The following is a 21,960-nucleotide window of genomic DNA, read 5'->3' on the forward strand; positions in this document are numbered from 1 at the left end:
CATAATTGGCCAAAAATCACCCAGGAGCAGTAGACAATCTAGTTAGGCACTCATCTATTAAAGAGATTATATAAATCACAACCTTCCTCAAAAAGAAAACACCAGTCCCAAGTGGGCCCACCGGAAAATTCTACCAAATATTCATGGACTTATGCCAGTTCTCTACAATCTCTTCCAGAGGACAGAAGCAGCAAGTACACTTTCTAATTCACTTTTGGAGGCCAGCACTACCCTAACCCCAAGAGGAGAGATTTGACACATTTCTATAACTTGTCCGGTGTCCCATGACTCAGTAGTAGAGCCAGAATTTGGACTTGGATCCATCCAATTTCAAGGCTTCTTTTAAATGGTGGTTTTTGTTTTCCTTTATTCTTACTTTATGTCACAGTCAGGTGTTGGAGACCTCCAAAATTTTCTTTTCTCTGTTGCTTTGTATTTTTGATGACTGAGTCTGAGACCATGACCCTAGCCATTTTCGTGTTCCTAGTTACACAGAACTGTGGTTTCATTTTTGCAATGTTCTTATATGCGCGTGACAAGATTGGATTATTTTCTCCCCACAGCCTTGTTCCCGTCCCCTCCTTCTGTTGCTTTTCTCACCTGCTCTAGTTTCTCTTCTACCCCCACGTCATCTCTGGTTTTTATTAGATTCCACATAAGAGGGAACCACGCGTGGTTGACTGAATCTGGTTTATTCAACTTAACATGATTATCTCCAACCATTTTCCTGTAAGCAACCTTATTTCATTTTTCTTAATAGCTGAAAATAGCTCATTGTATACATATACCATATTTTTTATCCATTTGTCTGTTGGAAGGCACCTAGGCTACTTGCATAGCTTAGCTCTTATGAATTATACCAAAGTAACAGGCATATGCAGATACCTCCTTACGCTGACTTTAAATTCTTTTGGGACTATACCGAGGAGCAATGTAACTACATCCAATGTTGCCTTTATTTTTGTATTTTGGAGGAATCTCATTTCCATCTTAGTCATTCTATTTTTACATTTCCATTAGCCATGTAGAAGAATTCCTTCTTCCTAGTAGCCTGGGGAGAATTTATTATTTTTTATATTTTTAATGATAGCCATCCTGACTGGAGTGAGATGGATTTCAAATGTAGTTTTGATTTTCACTTCTTGATGGCTAAGGACTTAGCTGTTCTTTTACATCTTTTGTTGCCATACTTGACCGGGGCTGGCAAATCTCACCTTGGTAACTTATTCTTCTTCACTCACTTTCTATTTTCCGCCTGTTCTCAAAACCTTTCACAGGTGTCTTCACATTATTTTTTAAAAATTTTAATTGCAGCCTACTAACCTGATTTTGATGCTAATTAATCCAGGTGGTATTGTTTGTTCATTTGTTTAGCGGGAACTGCATTTTCAAATTTATAAGATGAATGGCCAGAATTAAGGATGTATTTTATGGCCATTCCATGGAGTTTTTTTTGTGTGTGTGTGCTAATGGTATTTTCTTCTTTACATTATTCATGAACGAATGGGAAATAAAATATTTCACCTTAAATGATCCATAATACATAATAATGACCTCAATAAGCAGTTTCAAATGAATTCTTTTCAAACTGAGAATTTAGCATAAATGTTATATCACCTTGAAAATTTGAAAACTACAGTAAAAGATATATTGTCATTATCCTCCCACAAAATACTCCCCTTGCTTCATACACATTTATCTCATCATTCTTGCCACTTTCTGAAGCAGTTCTAGAACCCCTTTTCTGTGAGCATCTCAATGAGGCACGATCAAAAATGTGGTGAATGCTGCTGCTAAGTGCATCGACCACAAGGCAGTCTCACAAAAAGTAAAGGGTGTTTTTACCCACTTCTTTCACAGGATGTGGCACTGTTCAACTTGAGACTCTTCTCCAACATCAAAATGACCATGAAAGGTAAATGTTTTGAATCAGTTCAGGACATCAAGGCAGCCATGGCTACAGGATCAAAGACAAACAAGAAAGGACTTCCAGGAAGGTGCTGGGGCACGTACCTGTAACCCTGGTGTTGGGAGGTTGAGACAGGACAATGGTCATGAGTTTGAGACTAGGCTGGGCTACAGAGTGAGTTCTAGGGCACTTTAAACTACATTAGGACACCCTGACTCAACAGTCCCTCCCTAAAATAAAATAAAAAATAAAACAAGGGAACATAATATTTCTTTTAAAAAAAGAAAGTGGCAAGAATGATGGGACACATCTCTTTGAAATAAGGGGTAGTGTTTTGAGGAAGGTTAATGGAACTATAGCTTTTACTGCAATAAATATCAAATATCAAATATTTCCCACATTTTTACTATACCTTTTAGAGGAATAGGCTTCTAAATTCAATAATAGAAACAAAATAGAAAATGAAAGCTATTTTAGTTAGCACCTTTTGTGTTGTACATTAGAACTATTTCTAACATGAATTTTTTCTCTTGGCAACATTTCTTTTAGGTTAGATGTGCCATTACTACCACAATTATAACCATTAATAATTCAGCAAATGATTTTTTTGTGGTACCAGGAATTGAACTCAGGACCTTGCACTTGCCAGGCAGGTGCTTATACCACTGAGCTATATCCCCGGCCCTCAGCAAGCAATTTAATTTAATCTATTATTTCTAATTTAGTGTCACTATTTGTCAGTGCAGCCAAGTTAATGATGGACACTTAGGCATCTTATAGCTCTACTGAAATCTATTCTCCAACATGTCTCTGCTCATTTCATGGAATTACTCAATATTATCAAAGAAGAGTCTATACGTCGTCTTACAGCCACTTTCTGATTTGTACTTCTCCTCAATTAACAAAACTGATTTAGCACTCGTTTGGTGCACTTTTCTAGGAGTGCATATGCACGAGTCGTTATCCATCACAATAATACTGTTTTATTTGGAGAGTAAACCCCAGAATTCGGAGGTTGTCTCTGGATCTGGGTAAAGGTCATGCGCATTTTCAGAACCTTCATTTGCTCATCAGTCAAGGGGGAATGATAATTAAGTTAAATAAAAAGCATTCTAGATCACTGTGGGGAGTGAAGAAGAAAACAAATTGCTTAATAAATACAGAAAGAGCTGTACCATATGGGAAAATGAAATATATTTTAAAAGTACTAACAGTGTACAAAAAATAAAAGAAAGGTTAATTCTACTTATGAGTGAAAAAGCCTCCCTGAAGGCCCCTTCACTCAAAGTTCGCTTGAAGAAGATAGCAAGATTTTTGAAAGGCTGGAAAGAGGAGGGGAGAGGTTATAGAAGAAGAAAGTCTTATTGCACTTGTTCTTTTTCTTCTGTGGTACTGAAAATTGAATCCAGGACTTTGAGCACGTGTTTACAACTACTGAATTATAGCCCTAATCTATTTTATTTGCTTTCTGCTTTTGAGATGGGCTCTGACTATGTAGACCAGGCGGAATTTCAACCGGAGAGCCTCCTGCCTGAGGTGCTCCAGCGCTGGGACCACGGGCACCCACCACCATACTGTGCTGACTGCTTCATTATTTATTTTCTTATACTTTGCGGTATTGCCATATACTGGTTCTCACTGGCAATTTTGTTCCCACATACTGCAGCATGGCTGAATCTAAAGCCACAATTGTGTTGCAATGCAGCCTTATTTTATTTTTAATTAGTTAATTAACGTTTACAAGCTGTTAGTAATACAAAATCGCAATGTTCACTTTGCAAAATCAGTGTGTACATTCAACACATGTGATGATGTTCAATCCCATTACCCATCTTTTTTTCCTCCACCTTCTCTTCCCTGTCTCCAAAAAGTCTACCTTTTAATTTCCTGTCTTTTGCCTTTATTTAATTAACTTCACTCTAGCTTTCTTAGATGAGCGAAACCATGAGATATTTAATTCTCCGAGTCTGGCTTATTTCACCTAAGTGCCTGGTCTCGAGGCCCAACCCTTTTCCTGCAAATGACGCAGTTCCATTCTTCTTCATGGCTGCACAGTGTTCCCCTGTGTATAGACACAAGAAGTCACCATTTGTAAAAACTGCTGTAGTACAAAAGAAAGCTGATGAGGTCGAAAATGTACATTTAATTTTCAAAAACTGCTGTTTTAAAACTTGTACCCTTAAAACTTGTACAACTTGTAAGTTGTGTAAAAATTCTTTTTTCACATTTTTTGTTGTTCTTTGACTTCATCCCACTTCTGAAGCAAAACAATACATATTTATTCCTTTGTATATTCAGGTGGAGCAAATGGGTTGCTTTTTCACAATAATCTTATCTCACAGTGAAAATTCAGTTAGATCTCAGTTCTCAAAACAGCTGAAAATCCACACAAAATACGTGAAAGAAGTTTCTCAATTCCTTGTCCATCCTACAATGATTTTAAAGGGCATGGGTCACAGCCATTAACAGCATTTCTTTTCTCCTTTCTGTTTTATAGCGGTTCTCCACAGACATTCTAACTCACCACAGCCTCAAAGTGCTCCTTCCAATCAAGTGCCTTTCTGGAGCTGTGTCCTTACATCACACACTGCATTCATCCTTCTTTTCTGTGGTCCTGCCTGTGCCTTCTGAGGGAGCAGTTCTCTTTGGTGTCTTTATGTTTCTTTGCAGAAGTCCTCCTGCGGTCTTCGGTTTATCCTGTCATGCTCCCATCACAGTTCTCCATCTTCAAATGAGAGTGGATTTCCCAAGAGTTGTGGGTTGTGGAATGAAGCCATTTGCCATGTGGCTCCCTTTCCAAATGGTGTCCCTGTGAAAGAAACACGATATGACAACGAAAACCCATCCTAGGTAAGCTTACTAAGTGATGTGTCCTGGAAGACACGTAATCCCTGCATATACACACTGTTTAGAATCAGTTAATACAGAGCAACATTTTAAAAGGAAGCATGCACGTTTCCAGCAACAATCTTCATGAAATCTCCCTGCATGGAGTTGGGCTCACTCTAAGATCCCTAAGATCTCCCCTCTTCAGCCCATCCCACATATCACTTCTCAAATGCTTTCCTTTTTTCTTTCTTCACAGCACGTAAGCCCAAAGAACATGACTCATGAGAAGACCTCAGAATTCAGTTTGGATGGAAGAAGGAAAAATCACAAGCTTTCAACAGTGCACCATATTGACTATAAGGAGGTTTAGGAAAGGTAACATTGAATATCCCTACACTTGGTTTTGAACTCAGAATATTCACATAATTCACAAAGTCCATCGCATACTTCTGATTTGTTTCTCTGACCTCCTGAATTACAGTGGCTCCATGGGGATAAACTATGTAGGTGTGGTGGTATGTGCCTATTTGTTCTTCCAGCTGCAAAGGAGCATGAAGCACAAAGATGCTTTGTGTACAGGGGTTCTGACGCACTTAAGCAAAAATGAAAAGGAAAGACCCCATCTCTTATAATACATAGACAAATAAACAGTATTATTTGTGCACAATTTGGAAGAACATGGCATAGCTCTGACTAGACTACAGACTAGGAGGAAGGCAGTCAGATGTTTTCTCCAGCACCTTATCTTAGGTATTTTTTCACTGCTGGGACAAAATACCTGACAGCAACCAGGTAAAGGAGGAGAGTTTTATTTTGGTTCGCAGCTTGGGGAGGTTTCAGTCCACAGTGGGCTGGCTGCAAGCCAGGGTGTCGGGCGGAGGCAAAGCAGCTCATGGCAAAGAGGAAGCTGAGCGAGTGGCCAAGGGAGGTGGGAGGGAGATAGGCCTCTCCAGGCCACACTCCCGAGACCCACCCCGTCGTCCCAGGCTTCACCCGCCAACCTCACATTTAGCTCTAAACTCATCAGCAGGTGACACCACAGCAAACTTCCGCAGTGACTGGGTGGAATTTGAAATTTTGCCTGAAAGTCATGCGTGCCCGAGGACAAAGCATTCTCTGCACTCAGGGTCTTTGGAGTGACGTCTACTCTGTTCTAAGGAAACAAGTTAAAGCAGAGGAATGCGTACCAGTGTTTGCTGAAAGGGAGCCCGCTTACCACAGAGTCATAACAAACGACTTCCATTCGCTTTTATCCCATAGGGCTGAAAGTCCTCACCTCTGGGAAATTCATAATTTATGCCCGTGACATAAATAACAATGCTTTCATATTCACGGGTTCATTTTTTTCTTTAATATAAAGATATTGTAATATCAGTGTGGGGTTTGCTCCTTCAGCATTACTGCCATTATGATAAATAGGAGCACACATTTGCTTTATCTATTGGTAAAAGCAAATGTAAATACTACTATCCTAAGACAGACTAATATGGCCATTGGCTAAGTTGTATACTCACGAACGCAGCTTCTAAGATGTCAAGAAAGAATTTGCAGGTTGCCTCCCAGGTTGAATACCGACTTTAAGTCCTAAGGAACTTTTTCCTCCTCACACGTTTCACTTTCCACCTCCTGTCTTCATGTGCATCTCAGTTATTGCTGGGGTCTCGGCACCTTACACTGAAAGACACATTTCATAACTCAGCGCATTTGACCATGTCGATATGTGTTATTTTGCTCTAAAGGTTTTCATGAATGCAGGGGTTCCTGTCCCTTCAGGAAATTTTAGTTTTCTTCATCCTTGTTCTAGAACCTTGTTGCTATTTTGGATAGTTTCTTCCACTGTCTTTGCATAGTTCATTCCATTTTTCTACCTTTAAATTTCTTATATAACTACCCATTAACATTTTAATGTATTGACTCAAATTTTAATTTCTGTACACCTGTTTTTAAAATAATTTTGATCTTTTTATAGGTAGATAATTGTCCTCATATTTAAATATAGCACATGCATGCTATTCACATACTGATTTACAATCATGTTTAGTGATACATTGCATAACTTTCTTGGGTTATAATAATATTTTTGTATTTTTTCTGTGAGACCAATTTAACTAAGAGTAAAGTTGAACATTTCTCCATTTTGAAACACTTGCATTTACCCCTACCAATTAATTCAGGGGCATCATCAAGCTAGGAGTACTTTTTAATGTCAATTTCCACTCCAACATTTTCTATAAGTTACAGTAAATATCTTGTCCCCCAAGCCTTTTAAAAGCCACCTTTATAAAACCACACATTTCCAGGATGTGCCTTAGGATTTCTGTCCAGAGAATAAGCCACAGGAGGCAAATTCTCCTTTGTCTTTATGTGTTGATGGCCTGATTTTCTAGTTTATCTGACCATTGTGGAAATGGCCATCAAAATTATGCTTTGGGTTTTTTTTATTTTTTGTGTAGGGCATTTCTGTTCTACCTCCACCTCTTCTAACACCAATCCTTCATCTCCTGTACCTCGTGGCTATTCAAGCTGTAGCTCCTTGATTTTCAAGCCTTGCAATCTTCTCATAAAAACTTCTTAATTACCAGTCTGCTACACTGCTTTGATTTCTTAACCCAGACTTTCTGAATTTCCCTTAATTTTATTGATGCTTATAAATGTATTTCAATGATATTTATTATAATTTATTAGGAATCATTCTTTGGTGCATTTGAGTTTTATTCTGTTATGGAGTGTGACACATTATCCTAAGCAACTACGTATTCTTTATTAAGAATGTTCTTGATATCATTCTTGTACATTTAGTTTCTCATAACTTGACAGAATCATTGGCCATCTCACCTGCTAACATGTCTTTCTTTCTGGTTCCAAAAAAGGTGCACACCATTATTCCACAGTAGTGTATATTTGTGTTTTTTCCTCCTGGTTAAATTTTGGTCCATCTAAAAATGTAGCACTAGTGAGTACCATAGCTGCATCCGTAGGAATGAAAAGCAGTATTATTTCAATATCCATAGAATGAAAATTTGGTTTCATACATGAGACTGATTGAAATTTTAATGCCATCTGATTTAAAGCCTTTTACTTTCTTCATCTGGAAATTTTAAACGTACACTTATAATACAGCTTCCGTGTAATGATTCAATGTTTCTTGACATTTTTAGAAATACCACTGAAATTATTAATGTTAAGTATATTACTGCTGAAAGAAAAGCTAAGAATATGTTGAATATCAAGATTCTGATGTTCTAAATAATATGACATGGGCTTTTCTTTGTAATTGCTGTTGAAATCAAATTGGTCAAATAATTTATTCAGAGACTGCTGCAATGATATTTTCAGTTTTTCCTCATATTTCGTGTGTATACCAGCTATTATCCCATTTGTTGTTCAGACGTCGATGTGCCCACAGGTAGATGTTCAGATTCAGGAAAAACGAGGGTCTCACTGAGATTCAGAGGACACACAGTGCTATAAACCAGTGTAGGCTATAGAGTTTGGGGTGAGAAGAGTATGACAAAGATAATAAGGAGAGGTTCAGTGGGCTTATCCGTGTCAGAATTTAATGGTAGTGGGAATAGGTAACTGGCCCTGTATTGACCAGTCAGTCAGAGTTAGCGTCAGGCAGTGGATGAAGATCCAGCTTAGAATTCAACCTTTGAAAACACTAGAGAAATAGGCAACAGAGAGTGTAACATTACTTCTAGGTCCTGATTATCATTTGCAAGGAATGAAAGTATTATCTGACAAAGCTGAAACCACCATGATCCAGGTACTTAGGCTTAGAGTCCATCTGGCAAGAACCTAGTTGAAAAGTGTGATGGCCAGTTCCCGTTGTGAAGTTATAGTCCTTGTATTGTTTTCAAGGGTCGCATTTATTAGAAAAACTGAGACAAATATGAACATTTAAGTGTGTGTTAACAGACATGGAGAAGAGGAAGGACAAAAGACAGGGCTGTATAGATGCAGATGAATCCCCTGCAACGACTCAAGCCAGTTAATTCAGCCAAGCAGCAACAACAAAAAACCAGAAGATTTTGGAGCTATTTTAGATTTAGCATAATTGCAACAGATATTTTAATACATAGTGGTTTTCTTTTTTTTATTTTAAAAATAAAAGAAGGAAAACATTAACAAACAGAAAAGCATTTACAAAATAGCAAAGGAACAATACAAACAATTCACAGTTACAAACAAAGTGGTAGGAAATTAACAATGCTTGTTCTATTACATATTGATATCTTCAAAGTGGTTTTTCAGGAAAACAAATAGAGACACACAATATTGATAAATCAAGGAATCATTAACTGTTTCTTTCAGCAAAGCAATAGAAGACAGTAGTTCAAGTATGTTAACTATCCTGTATATACTTACATACAAAATTTGTCCTTCTATCCCATCTCTTTTCCCACATCCCAGTTGCCCTTTACCCTGGAGCATTTTCCTCTCACCGATATATGTGCACCTATGTTCACAGCAGCGCAATTTGTAATTGCCAAATTGTGGAAGCAACCCAAATGTCCATTCAGTGAGGAATGGATAAAAACATTGGGGTACTTTTATACATGTGGTTTCAATATTAATTTTGCCTAGTTTCCTTTCACTAACTCTTAAAGGGGAAAATTTTATTAATCCATTTTCATGGTGATTGCAACAGAGCAGACAGCATAAGATAAATGTATTTATGGAGTAAAATATGCTTTTGAAAATGGCTATAGCTAGTTCTTATATGCTAAAGAAAAATAAAGTTAAGCTATATTAGATAATATAGTCTTAATAGATGAAGTGTATTTTCATTAACAATGTCTCAAGTTTTAATTAGTACCTATTAGGGAGGCTGGCTTTATGTTCCACAAATTAATATTATAAAAAGTCCATTTTCTTTCCAATATATTGTATAATTTATGCTTTTCAAGATTCTTCTACAATTATCCTTGCTTATTGTAATTTTTTTGAATTAATATATAAAAGTGAAGCTTTATAATGGAACATCAGTTTAAAAAGTCACACCCAAAGCTCTCTAGAAAGTCTTCCATCCTACCCAGGTAAGTAAACAATTAATAACCAAAAAATTTTAAATGAAAGCAGCTTTACATTCATTTGAATAATAGATTTTCTGGACTTTGTCCTCAGTTTGTTGTTTTCCATAGGAAACAGAAATCTTATCTGGAAGAACCACTGTTCCACCTGCCCCCTTAACTGAGTTGGAGTTGGCATGTGAATTCTACTACTAACCATATAGAAGCTTATTGCCATTTATATCTACCATCAAAAGCTCAGTTTTTACTTAAAATTCACCTCATTAGCAAAGGCAGATCTATGAAATGGTCAAAACTTGAGGATGGAGATCTAAATTCTCTTTTGACTTGGTCTATACATCAAAAAGTGTCAAAAGAAAACTGCTGTCCACCAGGCTTTTGGCTACTTTTCAGTTTTGTTGTTGGTGGTGGGGCTGTTGGGATTGCTGCTGTTCACTGAGAGGAACCCTGCTCCCTGTTAGCAAATGATTCTGTAACTCACGCTAAGACAGTCTATACCCTAAACACAGTAACTTCTTGATATGTGACTTTTAGTGTTACATGTCCAATATTGAATACCAGATGTTAACTATTTTCCACATTTAATGGAGATACTAGATATGTGGGAAATGCAAAGAAAATGTCTTTTATGGTATTTCTATTAAGTTTGGGGATCCTTACCTGTTGGCCTTATCATCAAAAGATAATCGCAGATGATTGTAGATTTTCCTTAATCATTGCTGTTAAATAAATCTTGGAGGTGTTACTGCTCACTCCCATAGAACTTGTAGCGTTTCCACGTTGGAGTGCACCTGCCAACCTCACCGGCCGCAGGTTTGGCCGTGTAATGTTTTCTCCACTTGATGATGGCTGGTAACCGAGCAAGCCACCCTCGAATGTCCTGCACGGGAGGGAGGCCCTTGCCCTTCACCACTGAAATTCCTGCCTTGCTGTTGGTGGGCCTTGCAGCCTGGACTCATAAATTAGAGTGTGCAGACTCTCCTACTTACTCCAAATAAGGATGACAGCACAGTTTCTCAGGTCGTCTGAATTATAATAAGGATGGGTTAGGAGGCAATAAGGCAAGTTTCATGGAAAGTTTGGAGGAGAACTTGAGAGAAATTTCTATTTGTGTCCTCCGCCTTTTGTCCTTTGTTAGAAAAAAAAAAAAAGACAAACCTTGATTCGTAATTTGACTAAAGAGGACTAACCTTAGGACCCATGTATAGCTCAAAACATGTTTTATGCTTGCCTACTTGTTTTTGAAAGAGCATTTTTTCCAGTTTGAGGTATCATACTCTAAATAACTTTAAGATGCCAACTTTTTAAGGTCAAGGCCACCCTTTTATTTTAATTCTCCCTGAAAGAATAATTCTAAAACAGTAAAGTTTGAATTGTCTTTTGAATTTAATATAAACTACTTTACTTCACCTGAATGATCTTAGGCATAGTGCAGTAAGCTTTATAAAGACTGTCACATCCTGAGTGTGCAAGCAATGGGTATACAAGAACGTTCTAGAGAATGGAAAATGTATGTTTGGAACAAGATCTTCTACCATTCATGGCCTCCGTTATTTTGTGACGGTTATGGTGTAAATAAAAATGCTGGAAATTTCCAGTGGCCAGCTTGAAAGCGTGGTATACTGGAAACCTGGAGACTGACTTGCAGATGTCACGTGCCCCTTTATTCTGGGTACATGTATAAAGTGCAGGAATTGTGTTTCTTCATCTTCTTACCTCTGAGAAGCAATGAATAGATGAGCAGTCAAATGTGATTCAGTCTGCACAGAAAGCTAACTTCGGAAGTTCTGGTGGAATCCTCCTCATGTGACGTTTGAGGCTAATTTTCAGGACTGCCTGTGTTTATTTTTATTTGTTTGTTTGTTTTTGAGTGCAGGCTAGCTTTGAACTCACTGTGTAGTCTAGGGTAGTGTTGAGCTCCTACCAGTCTTCCAGCCTCCACCTCCCAAGTGCTGGGTTTACGGGAGTGCACCACCACACTGGCTGGGCTGCCTGTCCTTTCAGGAGTAAATAAAGCCAATACATCGTTCTTCTAACAAAGGAAATATGCTCTAGTGTATTCTCCAATATAATAAAAACCATCAAATCAGGGTGTAATGGACAAAATGAAGATCTAGACCTTCGTGAGGTCTTGTACACAGCTCTTGTAGCATCATGGTTTGCTTTTTCCACCTCACCTTGAGAATTTTGGAAGAGAGGAAGGGAAGAGCTTTCGCTATGAGCTATAGGATGCTTGAGTGGAAACAGTTTCATCCACCTTATGTCCTGAAGTATTCAAGTGAAACAACTGTCCTTTATGACTGTTCTCCTTGACTTCATAGGTGACATTCTTCTTGGGGCTTCGAGCCATGTATGAGAAATTCATAAGGAGGCTGTGCACATCATTACAAACACACTCCTATATGTTAGTGAACACAAACAGCAGAGAATTACATGCCACTCTATAGCCATCACCATGGCTTATGTAATTAGTACTAAGTGACAGCTTCTGAAATCTTAAACAAAGGCTGACCCATTATTTCCATTTGTCTCTATTACTAAAAGAAATTTTTTATTTAACTCTGAGAAGGATGGAATCAATGAGTAAACATTTATTTTTCATTTTTGTTTTTGTTTCATTTTTTGAGACAGGTTCCTACTCTGTGAGCTCAGGCTAGTTTTGAACTAACTTTGTAGCCAAGGCTGGCCTCGAGCTCATAGCAATCCTCCTGCCTCAGCCTCCTGAGTGCTGGGATTACAGGTGTCCATCAGCATGCCCAGCGACATTTAGTTTTCTGTTCGGTACTGTCTAACCTATGACCTACCTCACTTTCTATGCTTTCTTTCACTACCTTCCTAGCAAATGTTGCTCACAGCTAATGAATATAAAACATGGTATCTGGCACTAAAAATCCAATATATAATAGGAAAAAGGATTAGCTGTATAATAATTTATATTCTGATAATAAAGAAATGTCAGGCCAGAGATATATAATGTCAGTGGCATAGTGCCTGCCTTGCAAGCATGAGGTAGTGGGTTGAATTCCTGGTACCAAAAAAGGAAAACCAAAAAAAAAACCCCTAAAAAATAAAGAAACGTCATACTTATGTGTAGTTGAGGTGTGGGAGACATGAAGTATCATTCAAAAATGTAATTGGATACACATTAATTGAAAGATCATTGGTATAAGCACTTTTCTTTCCACGATGAAAAACACCCTTGCTAACCCACTATATTTGGCTATTTCACATCTGTCCCATTGCATACACCTGACCATAAATCTATGCGTCTGTCCTTCATGTTCAGTTGAAATGACCCAATCATCAAGGGCCGGGTCAGATCTCACTTTCTCACCCAAGCTGGTCTTTCTCACCTCAATCAAGTGATCACTACCCCTTTCTCGTGAATGTTGATGGTTCCTGACGTTACTCTGTTCTTTTACCTTTTATGTGTACTTACTATTTTGTACATTTATTATTTGCACTAAAAATATCATAACTTCTGCTTCCCTATAACGCTTTCATCTTGCAAACTTGTAAGCAGGTTGATAATCTCTTTCCCAAAATGTCTGGGGCCAACAGTGCTTCAAATTTTGATTTTCAGTTGTTTATGTGCTTGCATAGATTTTCACCAGTTGAGTATCTCTAATTTGCAAAAGTCTTTCCAGATCTGAAACTTTTTGAGCAACAAGACACTCAAAAAGTTTCAAATTTCAGAGCAGTTTGGATGTTAAATTTTTAATTGCAGATGTTTAATCTGTAACAGAAAGGAATTTAACAACAGAAAATGGAATCCATGCTGAAAATGTGTCACGTAAAACTGTCCTCGGTCTTCACTCTGCTACTGATAACAGAAATGCCTCATCCTCGGTCTTCAGATTCCTGTGTCATATGGTGTGACAATGCTCCTCAACACATAATTTCATAAATTAATGTTAGATATGCTCGATACATTGATCTAAAGTTTTAGCAATCTGTCACCAGGTGGTGACAAAGTCACAGTGGTATGTAGTTTGAATAATACAAAGTGATAAACCACAACAAACAAACTCAAATGCTTAATATTTCTGTGTGTGTGTGTGTGTGTGTGTGTGTGTGTGTGTGTGTGTGTGTGTGAATTTCAAATTCTTTTCTAGCAACTGTTTAGGGTTTCTATTCTAAGTTTGGGAAGTATGCAAGAGATTCTAAATTCAGGTTTCTCTCCCTAGAAACCGACTTTTGGGTAAACTCCCCTTCCCTGGCTCAGACTCCTTTGAAATGCATATTCATATCTATACCAAGTGTTCCTCTGCTCAGCTCCAGAGAAACCTAACTGTGTCATGAAGGTCCGCCTCCACTTGTTTTCTCAGTGAAGAACTTTTGTCACGCTTGTTAAAATGTTTCTCCCTTTCTTTAAGTGCCAAAAAGATAAATCAAGAACCTTTGTTCAAATTTTCAAACAACTTAAAATTACACAGCTATTATTTTACAAGTAAGAGGATAAAGATACTCCCATTCAAGGTCCTGCTCCTATGGTTTCGTCTCCCTTTTTCAAATTTACCTTCCACGGTACACTGTACAGTATAGCCCTGAAATAGAATTCCTGTCTCTGTCTTCTAGACAAGCTGTCTGCACTTCCCAGTCCTCCCCTTTGTGTGTGCTCCAGGCTCTCTGCAGATGTTAGGAGCATGCTAGCCTCTTGGTACAAGCAAACCATTACCATAACATAGAGTATTCCCTGGTATCTGCTGCTGTTTGGAATGCTTCCTGTCCCTCCATGTACACATATGTATTAATGCATTGTTTAGGGCTGTTCTATGCTGCCCAATATTATATTTCTTTTCATAGTTTTCTCATAATTCCTGTTAAAGCAAAAACATCTTGTAACATAGATGAATCTAATTGTCTCTGTGTTCCTTGCATTTCAGTAAAACTGTAGCTTCTTCCTACTTCTCAAACAAGAACTAATTGAGCTAAGATAAACAGAGTTTTACTAAACTCTGCAAAATAGGACTTAGCTTTTCACTTGACTTGGGTTATAACTCAAGGTTTTTAAAGACAGAACTAACAGTTAAATGAGAGAAACCTTTGTCATGTATGCACATGCACTCACATACACACACACACACACACACACACACACACACGATGTTAAAATGAACCTGTTTAGATACAAAGACCATACATTATCAGTCAACTATTTTAAACTAATTTTTTTTAAACTGACTAATATTAAACAGGAAAGCACAGGAGAAGAATGATCTTATTTTAAGTTTAAGCTAAGCAGGACTTTATTGATTTGACGGGTGGAATTTGGAGGATCCAGTATGAACAACCAGAAAACATGAAGAAAGGGACATGAAAAGAAACCTGAGGGAAAAGAATAGGAAGTTGCTGAAGTGATAGAATACAAAAGACATGAGAAGTAGGGCGGATAGGCATGAAGTTGACTAGCAAGGGTAAATTAATGAAGCTTAAATTTTTTATGCAGAAAGCGAATAGGTCTGAGTGAAGAGATCCAAAGAGAAAAATCACATGAACTGAGTAGGTAAGATGCGAGGTTCTTAGAGCAAAGCATTTTAAATACAAAGGAATAGAAGGAGAAAAATCATATGCAGCTAGAAAAAGTTCCTTTCATAAAATGTGAACAGTCACATGGAGGAAATGCTTCATTGCAGAGTGAAGGGTAAGCCTCGCATCTCTAAGAGTCATCTCAGTATGTTGACCTTTGTAGATTGAAGAACAAATAGGAAATGTCACCGGGGCAGCCACAATCAGCACAAAGGGAGGCAAAGTTATTGTAGGAGCCACAGATTTAAGATAGCACAGAGCAAAAACAGCTTTAAAATAACACGAAAACAAAATCCTGAGAGTGGTTGTTAAAGTAGTTAAAATTAGATTTATTTCCACTGTGGAAAGTCTGCAAAGCTTTTTCTGGAGCACATATACATCAAATATGATTTTTATAAGTTCTTATATTGTTAAAATATATTTAAAATAGACTGTATCAATAATATAGTTGCATTTACATGTTAAAATCACGCTGATTTTTGTTTTAGTCCCAGCTCAGTCTCCATCTAACTTTGCAATTGAGGGCAACATTTACATTTCCCTATTTTTAGTGTGTGTGTGTGTTTAAAACACAACTAGAAGTACTGACTTTGGGGTAGTAAACTACATGGAAAATAAGCGATGTGGATCAGGCAGTATGGAAATAGAATGCAATAAGAAAGGCTTCAGTAAGCTCTAAGGTATTCTGTACAGGGCTATGTAATTAAAGCTTTTAGCTCATGCTTTGTAAAGAGAGTTTTTAAAGAATACTTAACAACGTACTAATTTATTCAGTATGCTTCAGTCCAATTCATTTTATCTGTGATTTCTTGAGCTCAGCTCAAGTTCCGAGATTACACTTCATGGAGATTTAAAGGTCTAGTTTCTTGCACAATCTACTTCATCTCCTGCGCGTCTTTCTACAGCCACCCCCAACACAGCGCTGCCTCCCACCACATTTCCACTGGTCCGAGGCTCGAGGAGACCTCACTATTAAAGAATAAAACGGTGTGACAAGGAAAATTCTATTCAGGATACAAAGAAAATAGAACAAATAATGCTGAAAAGAAAAGAATCAACCAGAAAAGGGGTGGCTTTCAGAGCCCATGTGAATGGTGTTGCACCTCGAGGAGCTCCCTCTAAAAACCCGGCTGCAGTGTGTGTGTGTGAACTATAGTGGAAACAACAACAGCGCCATCCCACAAAGCTGAGTACTGAAAGCTTCACTATTTCACCCGTATGCATACATCTATACCGATGAAACCACCTTCAGAGTTTGAACAGGTTCTAGTTAGTCTCAGTGTGTTGACCCATTGCAATTTCATTTGTTGAACCCAAACTTAGCTACTCTAATGTCATCTTCTATTTGCTCCAGTGATTCCATGAAAAAGATTTGCTTCTTTTTTCATTTTTTTATTCATTCTAATGGCATATAGTAGACATGTGTAGAATGTATAATTAGGCAAAAAAGGGCAAACTCGTGAAAAATCATTTTGAAATGTAGATACAGTTTCAGAGATTTTAAATAATTTGCATTGAAATGGATGTAAATAATTAAATTCTCTTGGCATTCATTATTTGTAAAGTATTCTTCCATTTAGATGGTGTGTCCGGAGATAAGAAGGATGGAACTTCTGCCCATTACCTGCTATGTACAAATAATGGTAACAGTGCATCCTGATTAATTAGGATTCATCAAAAACCCGCTGGAATGGCTTAACACTAAGGGGCCACAGGACAAAAACTCTGTGACTGTTTTAGTAGAAACAGATAAAATTCAACTCACATGTATTGAAACTTCTCAGCAAGTAAGGGAAAGGAATTATTTGAGCTGATAATGATCAATACCTCTAATATACAACAAACATAGTCTTTAATACTGAAACGTGAAAAATAGTCTCTTTAGAAGCTGGATTATACAAGGATGCCTGCGATACCATTTTAACTGTGAGGAGATAAAGTGAAGAGTTCGTGAAGCCAAGACATCCCGAGGTTGCATAGAAAAGGCAGTGCACAGAGAGGAGAGCGGAGCAGAGGGAGCAGAAGAGATCCGCACAAGAGACAGAAGTCACGATCGCAAGTGATCTGCTAAATATGACCGGTATGTTGTGCGAGTGATGCTCTTAGGGTAAGACGAGGACTACCGCGTTCCATCGCCAGAGTTCACACTGCACAAAATGAAGTGTTTCCACCTCATAGTGCACAGAACACAGGTAGGTGTTTATAAAGCAGTGACTTAGTGGTCAGGCAGTACTAGCCGTGTTAGTCTGCCTTCGGTCACTGACAAGATACCTGGGAAGGTAACCGAAAGGAAGGAGGCGTTCACCTGGCTCACGGTTTCAGCTGTTGCAGTTCACCTTCACCTGGTTCCACTGGTGCTGGCCCGAGGTGAGGCACATGGCGGATGTGGATGGTAGAACAAAGATATTCACGGGGGAAGTGGGGAGAGCTGGCGTGCTGATGGCTTGTTTTCATTCCATCTGAGCCCTCATCCTACTGGAGAATGCTGCCCACACTCAAGACAGGTCTCACTTCTCAGCTTACTGTCACACCTGCCAGTCAACACTAGAAACACCCTTAGAGAAACACACAGAAGTGTGCTTTACTGATTTCCCAGGCTTTTCTCAACCTGAACAAGTTAACAGTCAAGATTAACAATCATATAAGCTCGAGATTAAAATCAGCTCTAGTTTATCTGACAAAACTTAAAAGCAAACCACTAAAAATGAAGCTTTTTCTAAGTAGCTAGCTAGCCATTGTCACAGGATAAAGTTCAAAGAGTGTTTTTGTTTAAAACACAATTACGCAGGACCCAATAATGAAAACTCCATAGTCTTATCTATTTAAAAATTAATGAGCATTCAAAAGTCAAAAAATATGACACATAATGAAGAAAATAATTAATTAATCAAAATTTACCCAGCATTTTATTGGTCCACAATGTAATGAGGTTGAACATCATTTCAATCTCCATAAAAAGAAGAAAACACTGAATAAAATGAAGATCAACAACTCTTGTTAGAATCATTAAAGAACTGAGGTCATTGGGGAAATTTTACATCTCAAATTTGAGACAGGTGAACATAGAGACTCACAGCTTCCTGGAGCAGAAGTTCAGGAACAGAGGCTACCAGTAGGGCCAGTGCTGCATTCCTTTTACCCAAGTAAACGATATAAGGACTAGAGGACAAAAACAAGCACAGAGATTAAGAGAAACAAAGATGAAACAGTACCAAATGTGGCAAATATAAATCCAACTATTTAATAATTTTAAATGCAAATGTTTTAAATAACCCATTCTAAATAAAGAAACCATAACACTGGATGAAAACAAGACACAAGTACATGTTGTTTGTAAGAAACACACTTTTGCATTAAAAGGAATAGAAAAAGCATACTATGCTAACATTATTCATGGAAGTCTGGAGCAGCTATCTTAGTTTCAGACAAAGCCACTTCAGAGTAAGGATTATTAGCTTGGAAAGCAAGGGTATAAAATAATGAGACAGGGATCAACTTTATAGTAGTTGAATAATCTTTCATCTGTATGTGAATAACAACAGGGTTAAGAAAAGTAAAGTGAAGACTGGTAGAACCATAAGGACACATAAAGGAACCCACTATTGTATTTGGAGACATCAGCAATTTTCAGAATTTGACAAATTTAGCATACAGAATATTAGTAAGGATATATAACAGCCTGAATTCAACAGCGTCATAAATCAACCAGGAATAATTGACATTTAGGGAAGACTTCACCTATTAACAGAATACACATTCTTACAATCATTCACCAAAACAGACCACATACTTGACACAAAACACAGAATGACAACTTTAGCAGTATAAGAATCAGAAAGTATTCACTCAAACCACAACAGGATTAAGCAAAAGATCAAAAGAGAAATGAAGAATTTCAACACACTTGTAGGTGAACAATATGCTTCCAATTAAGACATTAGCAAAAAAACCTTTAAGAATAATTTAAATATGTTTTGAACTAAATGAAATTGAACATAAGACATCACATTTTTGTAATACAGAAAAAGCAATGTTTATAGGAAGTTACTTAATGCATATAATGAAAAACAGAAAGATCTCAAACCAGTAATCTAAGCTCTCACCATAAAAACTTAGCAAACCAAAAAAAAAAAAAAAACATAAAAAAGCATAGAAAACCATAAAAAATTCAAAGTGAGTAGAACCCATAAAATTTAAAAATTAGTGCAGAAATCAGTAAAACTAAAAACATACAGTAGAGAAACAATGAAAGCAAGGCAATGGTTTTCTGAAAGAATTAATAAGATTGACATAAACTACTTCTAGATTGGATAATTAAGGAAAAAGAGAACATAGTGTACACTACTATCAGAAATGAAAGAAGTTGCCATCAGTCCTGACCCTGTGGACATTAGAAAGATAACAAAAGAAATTATTCATAAGTCTATGGGCATAAATTGACAACATAGATAAAATCAGCCAATTCTTGAACAACAAAATCTGCCAAAATCCACACAAATCAAATAGATAATCTGAATAGGCCCTTATTTATTAAAAACTAGAATCAATAATTTATAAAGCCTCAGACCTAGATGATGTCATTGGTGAACTGTGCAAAACGTTTAAGAAAGAAATTTTATAAATCCTCTACAATCTGTTACCAAAAATATAAGTATGACAAATATTTCCCAATTTATTGTATAAGACAAGCATCACCCTCATAATAAATCAGGTAATCATATTTTAAGAAAGGAAAGCTATACACCAATATCTTTCAAAAACATAGATTTGAAATTTCTTCTGAAAATGTTAATGTCTATGAAAATTATGCACTAAAAATTACGCATTGTGATGAATTAGAATTTAACCCAAGTAGAAAAATCTGATTCAGCATTTGAAATCAATTCATCTGATCCACCATAGTAACAGACTGAAGAAGAAAAAGCATATGATGATGTCAAAGGATGTAAAACATGTTCAGCAAAACCCACCATCAATTTATGATAAAACATTCCAGCAGACTAAAAATAAAAAAACCACAATGTGATAAAGGATAATTACTAGAAAATCTATAAGGAAGAAGGAGAGAATATGTACTCCCATCTGTCCTATTTCAAATCACTCTAGCATTCCTAGGTAATACAAGACAAGGTAAAGTAATATACAAGATACATAAATTAAGAAGGAATAAATAAAAATGTCTTGGTGTGTCATGACATCTGCCTACATAACAATCACAAAGAACTAACAAGAACTTACTGTTAGAGTTCTCTAGAAAACCAGAATAGATAGAAAATAGATGATAGATAGATAGGTAGATTGGTAGATAGGTAGATAGATACATACATGCATACATACATACATACTTTTGCAAGGAGATTTTTAGGTAGGCTTACAGATTTGGAAGAAGGAGAGTCCACAACAGTTATCTGATGTTGGAGAGCCGGAAGATCGAATAATTGATCAGGCTAAGAACCTTGAAGCCACCGAACAATGAACATTGAGGTTATAGCGCCAGTCCAAGACTGAAGACCTGATGCCCCCTACAGAGTCAGGGGTATATGTCTGAATTTGTAGGCTGGAGACACTCAAGTCTGATGTCTTCAAACCATATCAAGAAAAGATGGACCTCTTCAAGTAGACTAGAGCTCCTCAATACACACTCTTTCTCCTTCCTTAGCCTTTTATTCCATCCCGGCTACAAGCTTCTTGGATGGTGCCAGCCACAATCCAGTTAGATCTTCTCCCATGGCCTATATGCCAGTCATCTCTGGAAATACCACACAGATACACCCCAAAGTGTGCTAAGTGTTTCTTATACAGTTTAATTAACACATCACAATTATTGGTCACACAGTCCTAGAACCAAGAAGAAACTATGAAAAAGTTGCAGAATGTGAGGTTAAAACACAAAAGTTAGTGGTTGTTATTTATGTCAGTAATGAAACTTGGGGTTTGGAGTTTGAAACAAAACACCACTCATGTTAGCACCTAAAAATAAAACATTTAAATATTTATCTACCAAAATATCTATACAATCTATGTGAGGAAAACAATGAAACTCTGATAAACCAAATATGAACTAAATGAACACAGATGTGCTCTATGTTCATGCATAGGAAAACCTGATGTTACAATATCAGTTCTTTAAAATTTACCTATGGATTCAATGGAATCCCAATAAAATCTCACCAAGTTATTTTATGGATACTGTCAAATTGTTTCTAACATTTATATGAAATGCCACAGTACTATAATAGCCACCCTAAAATTGAAGAGTAGACTAAGAGCACCAACATTGTCTAACTTTAAGACAAACAATACACAGGAGTCTAGACAGTTGTAGTAGGGCAAAACAATAGACAAATATCTTAATGGAACTGATATAGAACACCCAGACACAGCCCATTTATCTTACACAAAGGAGCAAAGGAAATTTAATTGAGACAAGATAGTTTTTTGAGCAAACATTGGTGGATAACTGAGCATCCACAGGTGCTATAGAGACCTTATACCTTTCACACACAGAAAAATTCAAGAAAGGTCATTGACCAAAATTTAAAGGCAAAACTATAAGACTCCTAGAATTTAACATAGGAAAAACTCTAGGTCATCTTTTATTTTGGAATGATGTTTTAAATAGAACACCAACAACATGTTCCATGAAACAAAAAACTGATG

Source organism: Chinchilla lanigera, unplaced genomic scaffold (genome assembly GCF_000276665.1).
Source record: "Chinchilla lanigera isolate Chin_1 unplaced genomic scaffold, ChiLan1.0 scaffold00020, whole genome shotgun sequence".
Classification (NCBI taxonomy): domain Eukaryota; kingdom Metazoa; phylum Chordata; class Mammalia; order Rodentia; family Chinchillidae; genus Chinchilla; species Chinchilla lanigera.